Consider the following 18,811-nt stretch of genomic DNA (forward strand, 5'->3'; position numbering starts at 1 on the left):
AAATCGTGAGGTCATCCATATAAGTACTAAAACGAACAACTTAAACTGGAAAGAACACACAGAAAATGTTGTGGGGAACGCGAACCAAAGACTGCAGCGCAGAACACTTAGAAGATGCAACAGACCTACTAAAGAGAGTGCCTACACTACTCTTGTCCGTCCTCTTCTAGAGTATTGTTGTGCTATAAGGGACCCTTAGAGATAGGGTTGACGGAGGACATCGAGAAAGTACAGAGAAGAGCTACTCGTTTTGTATTATCGCGAAACAAGGGAGAGAGTGCCACACAATATACGCAAATTGGGGCGGCATCCATTAAGACAAAGGTGTTTTCCATTGCGGCGAGACCTCTACACGAAATTTCAATCTCCAACGTTCTAATCCGACAAATATTTTATTGACACCGCTACATACCGAGAAATAACCGTTGTAATAAAATAAGAGAAATCAGTGCTCACGCGGACAGATTTAAGTGTTCGCTTTCCCCGCGCACCGTTCGAGAGTGGAACGGAAGAGAAGTAGTGTGAAAGTGACTCCATGAACCCTCTGCAGAGCAGTTATGTAGATGTAGTAGATAACTTCCTCATTGCTAACACGTGGTTTGAGAATCACGAACGAAGGTTGCTTGCGTGGAAGGACCTGGAGACCCCGGTTGGTTTCAGGTAGATTATATAATGGTAAGACAGATTTCGAAACTAGATTTTCAACTACAAAACGTTTTCAGGGGCGGAAATGGACTTTTACGGTACGTTATTGGTTATGAACTGCAAACTGAAACTCAAGAAATTTCAGAAGTGATTGAAATTAAGGCGATGGGATCCGAACAAATTGAAAGAACCACTGACTGGTAAGTGTATCAAAGGGAGCAAAGGCGGAATTTAATCTATGAAAGGAGAAAATATTAAAATGCAGTAGAAGATCCAGCCAAAAAGGGATATACCCGTATACAATGAGATTCACAGAAAGTGTAAAATGGCAAAGCAGGAATAGCTAGACGATAAATGAAAGCCCATATCGGAAAGATAGAGCCTGCCTACTGGAAAATTAAACTATCGAGGAAAAGAGAAACAGCTGTATGTTCATCAAGAGTTCGGATGACAAGCTAGTAATAAGCAAAGAAGGGAGGGTTGAAAGGTGGAAGGAATATATAGAAGGGATATACAATGGGAACTAATTTCAAGACAAGGGAAGAGAAAACAGATGAAAACGATATAGACAGTGGAAGAAGACTTTGACAGAGTACTTAATGATCAAAGTCGAAACAAGGGACCTGCAGAAGAGAACTCTACCTCACAATTATTGAGACCCTTAAAGAACATAGCTTGACATAAGTATTTCATCTGATATAAAGGATATATGATACATTCGAAATACCCTCAGACATCAAGAAGAATGTAAGACAGGTATTTACATGTGTGTATATTACCGAACACATAAGTCATAGTTGCAGAATCCTGACATGAATTACTTACAAAAGAATAGAAAACCTGGTAGAATCCGACTTCGCGAAAGATCAGTTTGGTTCCTGGAGAAACGCAAGAACACGCGATGCAGCAGTACACTCCCACTTGTCGTAGAAGGCATACTTATGAAAGGCAAAGCCACGTTTAGAGCATTTGTAGATTTAGGGAAAACTTTTGACTAAGTTTATTGGAATAAAATTTTTGAAATTATGGTTCTAGCAGGAATAAAATACAGGGAGCTAAAGGTTATGTGCAACCTGTACAGAAACCAGATTACAGTCGTAGGACATGAAAGGAAGCCGATCGATCATAAGGGAGTGAGACAGAATTGCAATTAATCCTCCATTTTATTCAATCTGCGTATTGGGCAAGAACTGCAGAAAACCAATGAGAAATTAGGAAAGGAACTTAAAGGTCAGGGAAAAGAAATGAGAGTATAAATTTTGGAGATTTTAATTGTGTCAACGACGGAAAAGGATGTGGAAGATTTGCAGAATGGATAGAGTCTTGAAGAGTAGCAAAACAAATATAATGGAATGTATTTCAGTGAAATAAGGTTCTATTGAGAGGAATACATTACAAAATGAGACAAAAAAAATACTTTCCTATACCTCAGGATGCAAGAGGCTGAAAGAAATTAACGTTGCCCGTGCAGAGTTACTGTATAACATGTTGTATTAGTAATTTCAACAAAAACCAACTTTAGTTTGAAAGTATCAGACCTTTACGACAACAGCAGTACGCAAATAAAATATTCGGCCTACTTTTGTACATGAAATGCATACTGAAGTAGTTGGTGTATTGTCTCAAAGCTACGTACTTGTGTCCGATCACTTATTCACGTGTCACTGAGGGGAGCTGGAGCCGAGAGCGCCAGTTCTCAGACTTACTTGTTCGCAACGCAACCCATAGTGGATCAGATATAATGACGATATGCGTGTGTCAGTTCATCAGAAGTTAAAACGTATTGATTATTGAACATCACAGGCCTGAGAGATTTTAATTAAACGTAATTTAACGGAACAATTGTAAATGAACGTTTTTTTTTTCCAATTGCAACCAGCGATTACAATATATAAACTCTTAGAAGTGGAGCAGAACTCGAGGATGCTAGGTTATGTCTGATTTATTGGATGTAACGAGGATTACTTATGATTTTACTTTGGTTCTAGATTAGGCTACGGCGTTCTGTAGGGGTAAAAGTGTTCAGTTCGCTAGCAAATCGTTTTCTGTGAATAAATCCAAGATACCTAACAAGGTAAAATACTTTCGTTCGGCAAAACCTACCGAGATAATTACCGCCACAGATAGCATTCAGAGACGGCCCCTGGTGGCCGAGCTGTTCAAGGCGCTTCAGTCTGGAACCGTGCGACCGCTACGGTCGCAGGTTCGAATCCTGCCTCGGGCATGGATGTGTATGATGTCCTTAGGTTAGTTAGGTTTAAGTAGTTCTAAGTTCTAGGGGACTGATGACCTGAGATGTTAAGTCCCGTAGTGCTCAGAGCCATTTGAACCATTTGATAGCATTCAGACAGTTCGAATCCGTGAGGAATGCTCGTGGGTTCGCGCCTGCTTGCGGCCCGTCTTTATGTACGGAAGAATTTTCTCTGTTAAAGTCGTTATATCAAACACAAATTTTCTTCTTATGGCACCAGTATCTATTATTCCATGGAGAGCGCTACATTGCATGGTAGTCTGGTTCTTAAGTGCTCTGCTGAATCCTTTCTCAAGTTTCAGCATCACAAGAAAAACCAGCTGCACCGGCTTGGAGCATACAGAATTCTACGGTGATCGTCTTGTTAATATACTCTACTCTACGAGATACAGAGCAGTGTGGAAAAAAAAAAGCTGTCAAAGGAAATCTAATTCTTTAACTCCTTTTTTCTCAGTCCACCATAGGAACTTGAACAGATCTATGCCACAGACTTTAATGATCTGAAATTTAATATTATTAGTCAGCGTTTAATGAACTTCAACGAGTTAGAATTGACAGGAGTAATAGGCTAGTGAACTAAATGTCGGTAGCCATATAACTAATTACTAGAATTATCTCAAGCAAATCAAATATCGCCTTTTCACTATTAAGCAGTTATTTCAAGCCTTTTACATTTACAGTACAGCAGGCAGCTGTATTTCTACACCCACCGAAAACTGGATTCGTCTTTACTTGGACTGATTAACTCGAAGTTACCCACGGTACATCCACCTGAAATATTTATCGCCACTCTAGGAGCACTCTGCAGTTGGCATGCCATACACGCGGTAGCTTACCCGAGTCTGTATGTACTGATTAGCGTCAAGGATTCTTTGCATGTAAAAGAAAACGAAAATAGATCTGAAGGCGGCTATAAATGCGAAACCGGTCATCTATTCAAACAAACTCAAATCTCACCAAGACTACGATTTCTGCCGTAAGAGGAAATCAAGCAACAAGTTCTTGAACATTCAGATTATAGGTGCACATTCTTAGGGTACAAAGGACAAGGAGTGAGCAAGCATAGAAGCTGCTGAATGACATACTATTCACGCGTTCCCGGGGCTGGGAAGAGAGATACGCAGTCACTGTCTCCTTGTGAGTAACGGATTCTGTAGGAACAGTTTATCACGCGCAGCTGGCAGCGAGCAGTACCGACTAGATGGCGTTTGCGTGGCATCTGCCGCCCGGGGAATAACTACCAACACTCGGGAGGTCGTTGACTTCCCATCTGCAGAGTCCCGGCCAGTGGGATTTGGCGCATCATAATACGGAAACACTTTATGTAATTTATTATTTATGGGCACGAACGTATTTTTTCTCTACTCAGTACGTTCTTCGTCAAACTGTCTGTGTTAAAAAAAATGATGCATCGGCCGGGAATCGAACCCGGGCCGCCCGCGTGGCAGGCGAGCATTCTACCACTGAACCACCGATGCTTACAATCGTTGGACGTTCTATTGTCTTATAGCGAAATGTAGAACGTTTATTCATTTCATGAATAATTTTTCGATGGTTCATATAAAGTGAGCTTGTGCTTAAATACATCGTCGGCAGCGCAAACAAGCAGCGTTGGAGCGACAGGAGAAAGGAAATCGGACGGAGCTTCTTAAAAGAAACCATCCCGTCATTCTCATGAGCAGATGCAGATCAACTGCAGGAAACCTATAAATGATAGTAAAACGGGGAGAAGAGTTCAACACCCTACTGTCGAATACGAGCTCCGTCCGTTAGTTACTGCATTACCTCGCTCGGCTGTATCTATTCGTATCAAACAAGTCATCTTCGCTCTTCCTATGTAGCACGTAAGTCATTACGAAGACTCATTGTCCCCACATTAATGTGTATTAATAACCTTATTACTTCCATTTTTTGCTGTAATTATATATTTTCTTCACAAAACATACATGAGAGACAAAAAACGGTGGGGAAGAGGGAGTAGGTCTTTTTATATTCCCTCGTAAAACCTGCCAGTACATGTAGAGAGCACTGGATAGTTTTATTGTGTATCCATGGCTGGAGACGTGCCGCTCCGTGCTACAGGAATCAACGTGGAAACCATGGTGCCGTCATCTCCTGGTGTCACCTCCCTACTATGTATTTCTTTATGAAATACAGCCCAAATTTACCTCCCACTCTTTAAAAAAATCTATGTTTTACCAAAACTATGTACTCGAAAACTGTTACCCAACTTAAAGTCGTATGCTTATCTTTGACTGGACAGAACCTAATTTTGAACTGAACCGTAACTGATCTCAATACATATTGTCTTTATATTAAATGCAAAACTGAAGTAAAACAATCATCAGCCAGATAATTTCCACTTACTTTGTCTCTTGACGACAGTGCTGGACATTTCTCGAAATCGTAACAGCAAACAGCGAGCAGGCAGCGGCTAAGATAATTTTCTATTTCTAGATAAATATCCAAACTGTTACGTACCACATGGTGCAATGTGGTAATGCTTAAAACAGTGAAATGGGGACAGTAGAATTCCTGTGAAATTATATTTCAAAACAACGATTTTAGAATGAAGTATGTATTCAAAAAGACAGAGTAAAGCTTCGCATGATCTTCACACGTAACACTCAGCTGAACAATACTATGGTTAACAAAGTGAACAACGATTTGAAAAAGATACAATGTTAACAGAGAATTCCTATAAAAAACCAAACAGCTTATCAGTTGGTATCATACTGCATGATTCAGGGAAGTAGGGTGGCAATTCTCTGGGCGAGTTAACTGGCTGACAAGAGTTGCTCTCACAAATTAGCTGCGCAGTGCTGCAGTCTTACCCCATCTTCTTCTCTTCAAAAGCAATAACATTATTCAAAATTTATGTTCTCTTCGCTTTCCAATTTACATATCATACTCATCCGTGCCGTCCTTTACAATAAATTTTTCTTCATCTAACAAACACAATCACATGTCAACACAACACTACTGAATATGCCCATCACTTTCCACGCTTCAACTAATTGTAAGAATACATCAGACTGCGCAGAGGCAAAGACTGTGCCACAACAAGGCCAAAGACTGTTTAACAGTAACATAAGTTGCTTCCTCTCTGACATGAACATCGATAACTCACGAAAATCAGATTGAGATTCCCATCTTACACTGCATGTGATGAGTGAAAGAACTGTACCGATTTAGTGTGACTGACAATCATTACATATGTGGTCATGTACGTGATACGGTTACAATTCCAAGTGCTAGCCCCTCCTGAGCATAGCGGTGGAGTAGTGTAAATTGTGAATTCTTTGCGTTTTGTGTGCATCTTTGGATTAGATATTGTTACCACATCAGCTACCGTAGTTGATTACAAACGTGCTAATCATCAGTCATAGTAAATTATAATTGTCCATAAACTATAATCGTCCATCAGACCCCGACTCAAAAGATCTAAATTTCATCATGTGTCAGATTTCGTTGTTTAGTTTGCGCTTTTGCAGTTATGTAGAGCGCTGTTGAATATAATTTATGCATCCACGGAAGTATGACGACTGAAGAACTTCGTACGACTGATGGTTTGTGATAATCGAAAGTGGCAGCAATAAATTAGGCTTTTCCCAGCACTCGATGGTATTAGAACATGATAATCGATGGGTCTTTACTGACGTTGTTATAGTCTTTAGTTTGAAGACTAGTCTGATGGACCTCTCCGATCTAGTCTGTCCTGTACAAGCCCCTTCGATCTCATAATGCCTACTGCAGCTACGTCCATTTAGAACCCCAACATTTCCATCCATTACCAAACTAAATAGTCTTTGATTCTCCCTATCAACTGGTCCCTCCTTTTACTCCAGCTGTGCCATAAATTTCTTTTGTCCAGTTTGATTTAGTATCTCAGTAGTTACGCGACCTATCCATCTTATCTTCAGTATTCTTCAGTAACACCACATTTCAAAAGTTGACCTGCTTGTAGTCCACGTTTTACTCTACTCTACAAGCCTCATAAATACATCAGAAAATTCTTCCTAACACCTAAATTTGTACAGGCCATTAACAAATTCCTCTTTTTCGAAAATACATTTCGTGCATTAGCTAGTTTGCATTTTATATCCATGTTTCTTCAGTCGTCATCACTCAAAAAGTACCCTACACATTATTACGGCTGGCAAGGTCTTTTATTAAATGCTGCACTACACTTCAAAGTAACACTGATTCATGACACTATCTTTCAGTATAGCCAGCAAGTTTCTCTCAACAACGATCGGGATCTTCTACCAATCATTCAATTCCTCCACCATAGAAATCTGCTCCTTGTTACGTAACCGTCCGAGAACCGCAGTGTGAACGTCGTCATTGGTCAAAAATCTATTTCCTCCCAAATGTTCTTTCAGCTTGCCGTTCTGGACTTCCTGATCAGCATCAGCCACGTCTCTGTCGTTTTGATCAAATTGTTGACACCATTTACTACGGCTAGATGTGACACTGCATTTGGTCCATATACCTCTAAAATTTCACCGTGAATTTGCATCCGATGTAGGCATTTTACTCAACAAGAATCGTACTGTTCTGTGTACTACAGCTTTTGATTACGTTTGCCCTTTCCGCGACTTTTCAACTGCACGTTTGCACCCTACGGGTTATTCATACCGCAGCAGAACTGTGTCGGAAAGAAATCAACAGCATGTACTACCTTCTGACGTTGCGGCAATCTTGTTCCACAAAGATGGTGCACATGTGTAACTTACTTTCTGCACAAACAGCAAAACTCATCCACCACATTTCTATGGTGGAGGAATTGAATGATTGGTAGAAGATCCCGATCGTTGTTGAGAGAAACTTGCTGGCTATACTGAAAGATAGTGTCATGAATCTGTGTTACTTTGAAGTGTAGTGCAGCATTTAATAAAAGACCTTGCCAGCCGTAATAATGTGTAGGGTACTTTTTGAGTGATGACGACTGAAGAAAAATGGATATAAAATGCAAATCTCATCTACATTGAAGAGCTAAAGAAACTAATACGACTGCCTAATATCATGTAGGGCCCCTGCGAGAGCACAAAAGTGGCAAGGACTCGACTAATGTCTGAAGTGGTGCTGGAGGGAAATGACACCATGAATCCTGCAGGGCTGTCCATAAAGCCGTAAGAGTACGACGTGGTGGAGATCTCTTCTGAGCAACACGTTGCGAGGCATTCCATATATGCTCAATAAAATTCATGTTTGTGGAGTTTGGTGGCCAGCGGAAGTGTTTAAACTCAGAAGAGTGTTCCTGGATCCACTCTGTAGCAATTTTGGACGTGTGGGGTGTCGCATTGTCCTGCCGGAATTGCCCAAGTCCGTCGGAATGCACCATGGACATGAATGGATGCATGGAATCATACGTAGGTGTCACCTGCCAAAGTCGTATCTAGAAGTATGAGGGGTCCCATATCACTCAAACTTCACAAGCCACACACCATTACAGAGCCTCCACCAGCTTGAACAATCCGCTGCTCACATGCACGGTCCATTGATTCATGAAATTAGTATTATATATTAATACTTTCAGCTGCTGACGGGAATTAATATATGTCAAGAGGACAGGTGAAAATGTATGCCCAGACTGGGACTCGAACCCTGGATCTCCTGCTTATATGGCAGACGCTCTATGCATCTGAGCCACCGAGGGCACAGTGGATAGCGCGACTGCTGGGACTATCTCGCGCACGCCTCCCGCGAGACTCACATTCTCACCCTATATGTCCACACACTACATTCGTAGTGTCCCTACCCAACACACTTACTACTCGTGGAAGACATTCTTACCAAGTCTCGTAAGAGTTCGGGTAATATGTGTGCATCCACACAGAAGAGGAAGGTCATGGCCGGTATTGCCAGAACTATATACTTATATGGATTCATGAGGTTGTCTCCACATCCGTGCACGTCCAGCCGCTCGATACAATTTGAAACAAGAGTCGTCCGATCAGGCAACGCGTTTTCAGTCATCGACAGTCTAATGTCGGTGTTGACGGGCCCACGCGAGGCGTAAAGCATTGTGTCGTGTAGTCATCAAGGGTACACGAGTGGGCCTTCGGCTCCGGAAGCCCATATCGATGATGTTTGCAGTTTCCGGAAAAGTTGCACTTCCGTCACGTTAAACCATTCTCTTCAATCGTCGTTGATCCCGTTCTTCCAGGATCTTTTTCCGGCCGCAGCGATGTCGGAGATTTCATATTTTACCGGATTCTGATATTCACGGTACACTCGTGAAGGAGTGGCCGTGCGGTTCTAGGCGCTATAGTCTGGAGCCGAGCGACCGCTGTGGTCGCAGGTTCGAATCCTGCCTCGGGCATGGATGTGTATGATGTCCTTAGGTTAGTTAGGTTTAATTAGTTCTAAGTTCTAGGCGACTGATGACCTCAGAAGTTAAGTCGCATAGTGCTCAGAGCCATTTGAATCATTTTGAACACTCGTGAAAAGGTCGTACGTGGAAATCCCCACTTCATCGCTGCCTCGGAGATGCTGTGTTCCATCGCTTGTACGCCGATTATAACACAACATTCAGTCTCACTTAAATCTTGATAACCTACCGTTGTAACAACAGTAACCGATCTAACTACTACTCCAGACACTTGTTGCATTGTGTAGGCTTTGCCGACCGCAACGCCGTGTTCTGCCAGTTAACCTATTTCTCTGTTTGAATATGCGTGCGTATACCAGTTTCTTTGGCGCTTCAATGTAATACCTTCAGCTTCCCCTGCAGTAATTCGACTACGCCACGCTCGTTTTTCTTTTCTTGTAGTTAATCTTAAAGCTGTTTTGAAGACAGTGTGTAACTTACTTTATGAAGTTCCTACTTGTTTTTCTAGACAAACAGCGAGACTCATCCATTCCATTTAGTATCTCACCTAATACCTTCAGCATAGGCTGCATTAATTCGACTGCATTCCGTTACTCTCGTTTAACTTTTTTATGCTCTTCTTGTATCCTCATTTCAACTGCTCGTCCTGTTCTTTTGCTGTCCCTGACAAAATTACAGTGTTTTCAGCAAACATCAAAATTTTTATTTCCTTCCTGAATTTTGGTTCCCTCTCTAAATTCCTTCTTGGTTTCCATTACTTTTTTTTCTGTGTTTAAGCAGTACACTACCTAGATCAGGTTATTTCGGCGAAAGAGTCTCAAGTTTTCAAGCTATGTATGTGTGGAAGCGGTGCCTTTCTCCCAGAAGAACGCTACAACTATTATACAGACGCACTTTAGGAATTAGTTGCACGTCTAGCAGTGTCATGCATTATACACTGAGTTCTTTAGAGACTGTTCGTATGTGTTTCTTACGCAGGGCGGTCAGAAACAGTCTGAAAATCTTGCAAGGGTTTGCAGGGTAGGTTGAAAAGCACTCCGTCTTCAGCCCACAAGCGTCCCATCGGGACCATCTGTCCGCCGTATCATCCTCAGCTGAGTATCCGGATAGGATTGGCGTGTGGTCAGCACACCGCTCGCCCGGTCGTTATGATGGTTTTCTTCGACCGGAGCCGCTACTATTCGGTCAGGTACCTCCTCAAATGGCGTCACGAATCTGAGTGCACCCCGAAAGTGCTGAGAACTACTTGTAAACAAAAAAGTTCGATACCAACCGCCACTTTCAAGTTAATTAGCATTGAAGCTTGCCAGTAACGCCCTTGCGCCCACAAAGTCAAGCAACCCGCCAGATACAATTAGTGTTCAATTGTTCTCATAGTGTAAATGACAGCGCACGAGACTGCTCAGCCTATGGTTCGGGTTCGATCCTTACCACCGACCCACATCTAATTCTTGTATTACTCTCTTGTTCGGTTTTAGGAAACAAAACGCATGACACGTTTGGCGACCTCGCATCTCTGGCGGGCCACTTGCACGCGGATGGGCCTGATTGGCTAATTTCAATGCTAATTAACTTGGAAACGGCGCAGCGTATCGAATTTTTTTCTTAACAATTATTTCTCAACGCAACTTACCGTGCAATACCTGTTGCCGTAGGCTTTCCGACCGTGCGCTTTACGACTGTGGCGTCAGTGTGGAGTACCGGACGAGGAAGCTGCAACAGTGACGGAAGCTCTGCGGATCATTTTACACTCTCTAGTCACATTAATGTGACTACCTGTTAATAGCTTGTCTTTTGCAGCGCAGACCGCTGTGAGACGAGAAGGAAGAGAGTCAGTGAGTTTCTGGACGGCGTCAACAGGAATGTGGTACCATGCCGGCTCCCGTGCCGTGGCTGCGCTAAGTTTCTCTTGGTTGACGATCCATGAGGTTTACAGCCCTATCGATGAGGTCTCACAGATTCTCGACTGGGTTTTAATGCGGAGAGCCTGGTGACCAAGGGAGTACAGTACAGTCATACTGGTGCTCTTCGAACCATTCACCTACGCTGCGAGCTTTGTCACACGTTGCATTGTCCTGTTGGTAGGTGTCATCGCGCCAAGGAAAAACAAACTGGATACGAAGGTGGATATGGTCCCCGCGGATAGTTGCATCCTTGTGTTGATTCACTGTGCCTTCCAGAATGACGAGATCAAGCAGGGAATGTCACGGAAACATTCTCCAGACCATGACGCTCCCTCCTCCAGCCTGGACCCTTTGCTTCCAGAGATTTCACGGCGTACACGCCAACGGCCATCTGTCCGATAGAACATAAAAATTGATTTATCGGAAAAGGGCACGTGTCGCCACACAGTGTACGTCGGGGTTCGGTATTGTCGTGCAAATTCCACTATTCAGAGCCAATGAAGCACGTGCAGCTGCGGAGGTCCATACGCAGCAACGTCTGCTCAACAGTTGTTCTGGAGACGCAGCTGGTAGCCCCTTTGTTCATCCAGGAGATCAGTTGCTCAACAGTTGCACTTCTGTTCGCCCGTGCACATCTCCGCAACCGCAGTTCATCTCTATCGTCTATTGCCTATGGTGCATCACAGTCGCCTCAGCGCCGGTTTTCGTTAGCGCCATTTTGCCATGTACGGTGTACTTTAACCACGGCGACAAGCGAACATTTTACATATTTACGAAACACTTCTATCCACGGTCCAAAATCCGATATAATGCCTTTCTGGACTCAGATAAATCGTTCCGTTTCCGCATTGCAACAACTGATATCTGGTTTCGCAGGACACAGCGGATCAGGTTATGGTTGTGGAAAGGGGCCTAAATCAGTTACCGTCAGTTGCACAAAACACACAAACTTTATTTTCCTAAAAGCACTTAATCACACATGCCCTTAAAAGGATTCAAAACAATGCGCCTGAAAGCCCGAACACAAGTTATTACAATTGCTTTAAGGAATACACGCGGCTGAAGGCCTTACTTCAAAAGAAAAACTTACGTAAATACTCGGCTGAACGCCACACACTGAACACAGAACAACTGAGGCTTAAGTCCTGGATAACAAGAATTTCCAATAGAGAAGAAAATTTAATAAGGTTTTAAACAAGTGAATTTTTAAATTTTAATTTAAGACGGTTGAAGGCCCCATCTTAAAAATATTTGACATAAAAGCTCGGCTGAAGGCCACATACTGAACATAGAACAACTCTCTGCTTATGGCCTGAATAACAAGGATTTGCAATAGAACAAAATAATGATAACAGGAAAGTAAAAATAGTGAAAGAATTTAAAAGCTAGAAGAAATTATAAGATACAACTTGGACGAAAAACTTGCATAGAAAAAATAAGGAACAAAATCATAAAAGCCCCAGAATTAACATGATCTAAATACAATAAAAACTGTATCAATCAAAACTAAATTAAAACATTACAAGACGACGGTTCAACCAGTGGTGACACACGGAAGGGAAATAGTTTTCAAAGTCACTCAGAAAAACAAAAGCGACAAAATCCTGAAAGTAGAGAGAAGAATCGCTAGAATCCGCTTAAATAAGAAATATAAAAAAGGTGGATAATGGCAGATAGTGCCAAATGAAGTGGTGTATAGCGAAGGATAAACCATTACAGGCATAATACGTAAAGAAGAATCTCTCTTTGTTCACACTGTTAGGACCACATAATCCAGACTACCAAGAAAAATAGTGGAGAAACTTTGGAAGGTGATGCAAGAAGTAGGACGTATAAATGAAATCGGGAAGGATATGAAAGACATAGAATTAAACGTGGACGATTTGCAAAACCAAAGAGAAAATTTAAAAAATTCAAAATTAAGATTTAAACCAAAAATAGGTTAGCGACAAACAATGTAAAGGGTATTTACAGATGAGGAACGATAGAAAAGATCAGAACGACTGGAAAATTACTGGGCAGTTCGGAAAAAAAACTGTTGTAGAATATGAACAGAAAATTACTGACAGAGGTGCTCCAATGGCGTAATAAAACCAGAACAAGAAGAAGAAGAAGAAGAGGCGTCCGGGGGTGAAAGTCTCGATACGTGCATCACGACAGTGATGTACGGACGCTTTTAATATCTTAGTTATTATAAGAACAACGTTAAATTTCAAGTTACGCTTGTTATGGTTATGACATGTGCCGTGTGTGTTAAGCGTGTATGCTATTATAATAATTATAAATATATTTACCTTAGAACAGGTTCAATGTGACGCCTTGCTGTACAGTCACCGATCACGATCTCAATCTACTATTTACGTCTGTTTATGTGTTTTAGTCTATCAATGGCTATCTATATCTCAGCTTTGTATGTCTGTAATCCGTATTTGCTGATGTGTATTACGTTTCATGTGCGTATTGACTTTTCGGCATTCATCTTTCGTCATAGTTTCTCTAGCCTGTGAAGTTTGTTCTAGTGATGCATATTTTGTAGTCGGTGGCGTGGTCGTCTATTTAGGTACTCCATGTTTAGTGCTGAATGGATTGTATCGGCTCTAGTGTGAAGCATGTTCCTTGCATCTCCGTTACACACTGTGTTGTATATAGTGTCCTGTGTTAACGTGTTTCTGTGCTGTCCTGTTTGCCCTTGCTTACTGAACAGCCTAGTTTGAGTTTATTTATTGTTTTAAATTTATTTATTAACATTACAAAGTTACCAGCCGCCTTGGTAACAATTGTGGGTCGTTTGCTACCAAAAACGTCTAATAAATTTGCAGAGATGATCTCTTCGTCTTCTTCTGCACCGTCTCTCAGTGCTGTTATTTTTCTTATTTTTTTACATAATTGCACTATTGATTAAGAAAGCGTATGTGATACATAAAGTAAATTTCGAAAAAGGAAAACAAACTTTACTATGTTCTGAAGAATAAAATAATAGACGATAGGATCAATTTAGATTGACAAGGAGTTCCCTTTACCTGTCTACTTGAAGTGGGAGGACATAGGTAAATACTTCGAGCCTACCTCACTTGAATTAGCATAGTCTATTCTATTGCGGTGAGGACTGGATATGTATGTATGTCATGAGATTGGCTTTACATGATTTGTGTATGCGGAAGGGTATAGGTACTCGCTTTTCCCTCCCTCTATTTGGGAGTGGAACAGGAAAGGAAATGACTGGTCACGGTACAGTGCACCGTCCGCCACGCCCCTTACGTTGACTTACGGATTATCTATGTAGCTGTACATGTATATGATAGTATAATTTGTTACTGTAATTACTGTCTCCGTTTCCCTGCGTCATAAGCCTCGGAAGGGTGACCTCCCTAAGGGCACTTCTTATGTATGTTGTGCGTAAGTGTTTGTGTAGTTGAGGCCTACTATAATGCATATGCATTTGTATGTACAATATTATTAAGTTCACACGTTTTACATTTGCATCTTATACAGTTTACATATTACACAATTACATGTTTGAAAACAATGCTCCAAAGAACTAAAACATTACTCGTTTTACACTGTACAACAATAAAAGTAGTTGTTTTATATCCTATTGCTAACATATTTCTAAATTCCATGTGTATCCTACTTGCAATGGTTTTAATCTGTGTCTGTGTATTCATCTTTTTCCATATCAGTATTTGAATGTGTGTGGTCCCATGTATCGCGTTGTGGCTAAGGTATGTGTCTGGTTGTGATTTGTATATTGTCGTTCCCGCTTATAAGTTGAGTAGCGCTGTTGTATTTCATCAGCAACGTGGTTAAGTAGCCTGCATGTATATGGGTCTCTTCAATCTTGGCCTATGTCTGCGATTTTAGTCTTCGGTATTACGTTCGAGTGTGCCACATTGTAGTGTTGCGTGTTCAGGGGACTCACGTTCTCCACATTCACATGTTTCACTTTGGCTAAGGCCAAAGCGGTGGAGGTGTGTAGGTTTGTTAAATGTTTCCCACTGTTTTTGCTATGTCCAAACCTTCCAAAGATTTAATTGACGTTCTGTAATATATTCTCCTGTTATCTCATGTGCCTTTTCCACTCTTCCCCTTTTGTGCCAGTAAGCTGCTACTCCGTGTCTAATAGTTATATCATCGGAGTACGTTGCAGTACGACGCATAGGGCTTCCACGGAAGAGATTTAAAATGTCCATGACATTCATTGGAATTCACTTCTTTCTCCACGCCTCACAATGTTGTTGTCGGTCGAGAGAGGCAGTCAATGTGCCCAGGCACTTGCTGCGAAGCATATAATACAGTGAGGTGACGAAAGTCATGGGACACCCCCTAATATCCTGTCGGACCTCATTTCGCACGGCGTAGTGCAGTAACTCGACATGAGATACACTCAACAAGTTGTTGAAGGATCTCAGCAGGAATATTGAGGTATGCTGTCTTTATAGCCGTCCGTAATTGCGGAAGTGTTGCCGGTGTAGGATTCTGTGCACGAGGGAACGTCTCGATTATGACCCATAGATTTGTTTGTTTGTTTCAAGTTCCTATGGGACCAAACTGCTAAGGTTCAAATAGTTCAAATGGCTCTAAGCACTATGGGACGTAACATCTGAGGTCATGAGTCCCCTAGACTTGGAACTACTTAAACCTAACTAACCTAAGGACATCACACACAGCAATGCGCGAGGCAGGATTCGAACCTACGACCGTACCAGCAGCGTCGTTCCGGACGCAAGCGCCTAGAACCGCTCGGCTACAGTTGCCGACAACTGCTGAGGTCATCGGTCCCTGGGATTACACACTACTTAATCTAAACTAAGTTACGCTAAGGACAACACACACACACGCCCAAGGGAGGACTCGAACCTCCACCGGGAGGAGCCGCGCGATCCGTGGCAAGGCACCTTAGACCGCGCGGCTACCTGGCGCGGCTGATCCATAGATGTCCGATGGGATTTACGGCGGGCGCTACAGATGGCCAAATTACTCGCTCGGATTGTCCAGAAAGCTATTCAAACCGATCACGAACAACCGCGGTCGGGTGAAATGATGCATTGTCATCCATATAAAATCCATCGTTGTTTGGACACACAAAGTTCATTAATGGGGGCAAATGGTCTCCAGAGGATCCAGTTGATGCCCTGTAAACACAGCCCACACCGTTACAGAGCCACCACCAGCTTCGACAGTGCCTTTTAACACCATGGCATCGGTGGTGTGCGCCACGCTCGAACCGTACCATCAGCTCTTATTAAATGAAATCGGGACTCATTTTGGCAGGCCACGGTTTTCCAGTCTTTTGGGGTCCAACCGGTATGGTCACGAGCCTAGGATACGCGCTGCAGTCGGTCGTCCGCTGCCATAGCCTATTAATGGCTAATTTCGTCGCACTGTCGTAACGGATATGTTCGTCGTGCGCCCCACACGGATTACTGCTGTTATTTCACGCGGCGTTGGTTGTCTGTTAGTACTGACAACTCTACGTAAACACTGCTGCTCTCGGTCGGTGAAATTTGGTGTTCTCGGCATCCTCTTAGCATTGTGATGTCGGAATACGAATTCCGTAACAACTTTCTAAATGGGACGTCCCATGCGCCTAGCTCCAACTACCATTCCGCGTTCAGAGTCTGTTAATTCCCGTCGTGTCAGCATAATCACGTCGGAAACCTTCTCACATAAATGACCAGAGTACAGTGATAGCTCCACAAATGCGCTGCACTTTTATACCTCGTGTACGCAATACTACCGCCATTTGTGGAAGTGCGTATCGGTATCCGACGACTTCAGAGCACATTTTACGGTCTCATGGATTTTATCCCTAGGTATCTTGTTAGTTTTCTCTTTATGTTAATGTAGTTCAGTCGAATGATGAGGTTTCTCTGCAGTGCCCCACTGACCAGTGAATACGCTGCCTTCTTTGCCACAGTCGTAAGCTTGCTATGACTGCACCAGTCACTTATTTTTAGGAGTTGGTTGGCATTTCTTTCGAGTTGCGTTCTCTACTTTGCAGTTATTAGTACTAGCTAGTTGTCAGCATAAGCTACTATACCCTTAATCCTCTCATCTTCGTCCAGATAGTTTAGGAGTGGTTCTACGTCAGTATAGCAGAAATTTGGTCCGCAGATTGTACGTTGTGGGCGTCCTTTAGTTGTTTTTTTGATAACCTCTTCTATTCCTGCTTGCTGCTGAGTCATCCTATCTTTGTAGTAGTCGAGTAAGCTGTTGTGGAGTGTAATGACGGCGTGTCGGCGTGTGTGTGTGTGGTTGCAGAGAGCGGCTGGTGGCCGCGGCTGGCGCACACGGTGGACGCGCGGCTTCGCGAGCGCCAGCTGTCGGTGCGGCTGCACGCGCCGGTGCTGGAGGCGGCAGCGGCAGCGGGCCCGGGGGCGGCGCAGCCCCCTGTGGCGGGCGTGGCGGCGGGCCGCGCGCACTTGCTCGTGCTTGCGCTGGGGGCGGCGCGCGCCTACGACCTGCTGGCCGCGCTGGCGGCCGGGGGGCAGCCGCAGAACCAGGGCCAGGGCCGGCTGCCCGCGCCGCTGCAGGCCGCGCTGCTGCTCGACCCCGCCCCACTGGCGCCGCCGCCCCCGCCGCCCCCGACGCTGCCCCCCGCCGTCGCCGCCGCCCTCCTCGTCCTCGCTCCAGAGATCATCTCCGCACAACCCGGTAATCTCACGGCGGTGAGTGCCCGACCACCGTATCCGAGACGGCGTTTTATTCTCTTACCACGCCTTGCTGTGACTCAGTTTGATTAAGGGGGTAGGACGTCAAACGGGCCGACTTGCAGCAGGAGAGGCACCACAGGACATTTTAATTTCCACTCTCTATATTTTTACAAGTAAATTCATAAATCTTTGTCAGACGGGCATGGATGTTTGTGATGTCCTTAGGTTAGTTAGGTTTACCTAGTTCTAAGTTCTAGGGGACTAATGACCTCAGCAGTTGAGTCCCATAGTGCTCAGAGCCATTTGAACCATCTTTGTCAGCATGACCAGGAAGGATTCAGGATTCGCTCTCATAGCAGCGGAAGTTCAAAAACATAACAAAATAATTTTTTTCACATGTGAAATTTCATCATTTTTTCAGTTACTGTTGGCTGCATTTGTTGCTGTAGGTACACTTTTCTTCGCAAGTTCAACCGCGCGACTGCTACGGTCGCAGGTTCGAATCCTGCTTCGGGCATGGATGTGTGTGATGTCCTTAGGTTAGTTAGGTTTAAGTAGTTCTAAGTTCTAGGGGACTGATGACCACAGATGTTAAGTCCCATAGTGCACAGAGCCATTTCAACCATTTGAATCTTCGTAAGTCAGAGAGACTGTTCGATGAATTTTGCACAGCATACAAACCATACTTACAAGTGTCTTAAACTCTAGAATCTCTGTAATTTATGAAAAATGGATGAGCTGTTACGTTTTAAACTTTAGAAAAAAAATTAAATTTTGTAGTTAATTATCTCATCTTCTTTTACCACAGTTTTTAAAAGATTTGGAAAATTCTAGATTTTCATACACCTTTAAGTATGGTTTGTAAGCTGTGCAAAATTCATCAAAGAATCTCTCTTACTTGTGAAGAAAAATGTACCTATAGCAACGAATGCAGCCGACAGTAAGTGGAAAAAATGATGAAACTTCATATCTAAAGAAAATTTATTTTGTTATGTTTTTGCACTTCCACTGCTATGAGTGT

At 43.1% G+C, this 18,811-nt stretch overlaps 1 non-coding gene across 1 annotated transcript; it reads right to left on the bottom strand.

Moving 5' to 3' along the window:
• Positions 1–4,303: 4,303 nt before the first annotated feature.
• On the bottom strand, positions 4,304–4,374 carry Trnag-gcc (transfer RNA glycine (anticodon GCC)). Its single transcript has one exon. It is a non-coding gene; the product is annotated as a tRNA-Gly (tRNA).
• Between the last annotated feature and the right edge of the window lie 14,437 nt (positions 4,375–18,811).

The sequence above is a fragment of the Schistocerca nitens genome, chromosome 2, assembly GCF_023898315.1.
Source record: "Schistocerca nitens isolate TAMUIC-IGC-003100 chromosome 2, iqSchNite1.1, whole genome shotgun sequence".
Lineage (NCBI taxonomy): Eukaryota > Metazoa > Arthropoda > Insecta > Orthoptera > Acrididae > Schistocerca > Schistocerca nitens.